Below are 3,687 nucleotides of genomic sequence, written 5' to 3' on the forward strand. Positions count from 1 at the left end.
TGTGTTTATTTTCTCACTTGGATGTTGCTTCCGGAAGCCTTAAAACAAGGTCCAGGTTGTCAGGATGGGTAATGTACTATACAAGTACACATTAGTTACAAGTAAGTTCCCCTCAAGATACACTTCTTTATAACTATCTAAATCCTGTGTAACACCTAGTACTTACATTGTACTTATGCAGATATTACATGTATTGTGTACTAGTGTGTTTATCCTCTCACTTGGATGGCAAGGAGGTTCAGGTTGTCATAATGGGTAATGTACACATTAATTAGAAGTTATATTTTGTATTATAATCTAGTATGACACCCATATGGTAGACCTCAGTCAGTGAGGTTGACCTGTATCTGATCTGTTTTTGTAAACTCAACCACGTTAACCCAGATGGTACACTTTTTGGGGGCAAGTGCTAGCAACAACATTGAGTGGAGACTTTGAAGAGTGCGCATTCAGGGGTAGGTAATTAGAGCCTATTGAGCCTCCAACCTTTGTAATATAAGACACCCACCGCATCTGTCCACAAGAGATTACATCCTTGTGACAGTTATTACTGAATCAGATGCAGCTGAGAAGAAACTTAACACTAAATTGGTGAATTTAGTGGAAACTTGCCCATTTGTAACAATCATGTTAACACCTCTGTAATTACAGACTACAATTACCACTAGTTACATGTTGTTATTATAGTGTAACTATGAGTTATTACAATTAACTACAATACTTGTTACAGTATAATTACACTGTAATAAGGACCCCTTAAATTAAAATGAAGTGTTACCAAACATTATCTGCATCAACACACCCTCTGGGTAGCCAAGACAAACTCGTTTTCGCAAATTCACTTATATAATCAAAATCAATTTATCACAGCATGTTTTTGGGTTAATTCAGTAGTTGTTACCTGATTAGGTAGAATCATGTTGAACAATAATGTTAAAAGTACAGTTTATATTCCTAAAACATATATTGAAAATTATACTGTTGCTGCTTCCTGTTGTCATGTATTTTTTATATATAGCCGAGTGTTTAAATGTCCAAATTCATAATCAATATGCTGACATAAATTGTGAGATGTTGAAGACCAATACATAAAAATGACTGCCTATACACACGTGTCGCACTTGTGTTCAGATTACTTGTATTTTGCTCAATTAGTACCTTAAAAACTGCTCACGCATCAACATTTAGCAAGCAGTCACTCCTGAAATTGATTAGCTTGTTCTTATAATCAATAGCGTGTGCAGATTAATGATTCGCATCAATATTGTATGGAAATCAATGGAACTGGGACAATTAACTTCTGCTACGTGCCATTTGCCCTCTTCTAAAACACAAACCACAACAAACTTGGGTATACTACATATATACCTATCGGTAGATGAGAACATGTAGTGCCATTTATTAACTAATCTCCTTGTGGGACAATGTTTATGGCAGATGACCGGTAAGAAAAAGGAAACACTTTTTTGACTGGATAATTTCAATGAATTATCTCTAAACAGGTCTAAATAGTGACAGGGGTTGGCTCTTCCTTCAGTTATAGCTTGACTGTCAAATCCATGTATTTGTTTGTGGCTAGAGGCTTTATAAAGAGTGCCCCGATTTTCCCTTGCCATTTGAATTAGAATTTCACAACTGCGCTCTAAGTCCTGCAACGGTACGATCAAATCAACGGTACCAAATCAAATATATTAATCTGTTTAAAGCAATCAATACATTTTCATCTTGATGACTATAAACTTTTATATTATAACCATCAATCTGAGGTAGAAAATGACTAATTTCACTCAATTGTATGACGTGAAAATGCGAGTTTGTAAGGTAGTAACACAAACTGTCCACATTAGGGAAATAATTTTATTTGGCAAAATAATTCAACATGTCAATTTCGGATGATAGTATATGTTGCCCACTAACAAACTATTGCAACAATGACATCTATTTATCACTCATGTAACCATTTAGAGAGCTTAAAAATGCTCTCAAACACAATTTAACTGGGCGCTGTAGACTACAGCTTATATAGTGTTTATGCAGCTGCCTGAACATTCGCAGTCCCTACTCTGTGGATCTCGGGCTTCTGAGTTGGAGATCAGAACGGGCACTTTGAATTATTTTTTAAATACATTTTTTACTGTGTGCGTCTGTGCCTGTACAAGGAGGGAATGAAGGGGGAGGGTGGAAGTTAGAGAGAAAGCAGTGGAACATTACAGCTTTCTGTCTCGCTTGTTCTCTCTCTCATTCTCTCTCTGTCAATCTGACAGAGGGACATGCCATTCCACGCTGGGTGGTTCTGATGTGCTTTCCCAGTTCTAAAGGGATATACAGTAAATAATGATTTAATCTCTCTTGCCAAAAATATAATGCATGTGCGTGTTTGTGTGTGAGTTGATGTGTACAGTATGTGAGTGTGTTTTTGTGTATGTGTGCATTTTGTGTGTGTGTGTGTGTGTGTGTGTGTGAAATTGAGGGCTTTAGTACCATAAATCACAGAAATCACTATAGGGTTGTTTTTGCCACAATAGTTAGGAAGCTTCCTGCACAGCAACGCATGAAACCGGTCTCACCGTGGCCATCCAGTTTAATCAACCCAGGACAGTAAGTGGCAAATTATCTCCAAGGGTCTTGTCCTCGCCACAGCCACCCATCGATGTGTGAGACAATGGGCGACAGAACTTATCACCCACCGACCTTCACTGCTCCCACCCACCGACACAACTATCACCAACACAACTCCTATGGGGCATCGGCGTGACAAAGAGTGACATGAATAAATATCACATCACCCCTAATTTGCATCTATTGTTTTTCGGTTCCCCTGGTGAAAATGTGGCCTTATCCACTCTCCTCCACGGAATGCTTTGTTTAACTAGTAGCGGTGCGTGGGTAAAATTGCTGGGTAAGCCAAGCCAGAAAAAAAGCCATATTACAACCTATGGGTTGTGATAATTGGGCTGTTTGCTCTATAACCTGTTAGTTCATGTGCCTTGCGACCGTGATATATAGGCCTAAGGCCGAGACAATAAGAAGACACAATGGCAGAAGAATTTCAACTACACCTTTGTTTCATCACAAAACCGGAGAGCAACCTCTGTCCGGTGAAGTCCACAAAGCATATTGCATGTAACAAACAGTTACATGACCTACAGCATGATCAAGCAAGTTGAGAGCTTCAAGTTCCTTGGTGTCCACATCACCAACGAACTATCATGGTCCAAACACACCAAGACAGTCGTGAAGAGGGCACGACAAAGCCTATTCCCCCTCAGGAGACTGAAAAGATTTGGCATGGGTCCTCAGATCCTCAAAAAATTATACAGCTGCACCATCGAGAGCATCCTGACTGGTTGCATCACCGCCTGGTATGGCAACTGCTTGGCCTCCGACCGCAAGGCACTACAGAGGGTAGTGCATACGGCCCAGTACATCACTGGGGCCAAGCTTCCTGCCATCCAGGACCTCTATACCAGGCGGTGTCAGAGGAAGGCCCTCAAAATTGTCAAAGACTCCAGCCACCCTAGTCATAGACTGTTCTCTCTGCTACCGCACGGCAAGCGGTACCGGAGTGCCAAGTCTAGGTCCAAAAGACTTCTCAACAGCTTCTACCCCCAAGCCATAAGACTCCTGAACAGCTAATCATGGCTACCCGGACTATTTGCACTGCCCCCCCCCACCCCATCTTTTTAC

This window comes from Coregonus clupeaformis, chromosome 8, assembly GCF_020615455.1.
Source record: "Coregonus clupeaformis isolate EN_2021a chromosome 8, ASM2061545v1, whole genome shotgun sequence".
Lineage (NCBI taxonomy): Eukaryota > Metazoa > Chordata > Actinopteri > Salmoniformes > Salmonidae > Coregonus > Coregonus clupeaformis.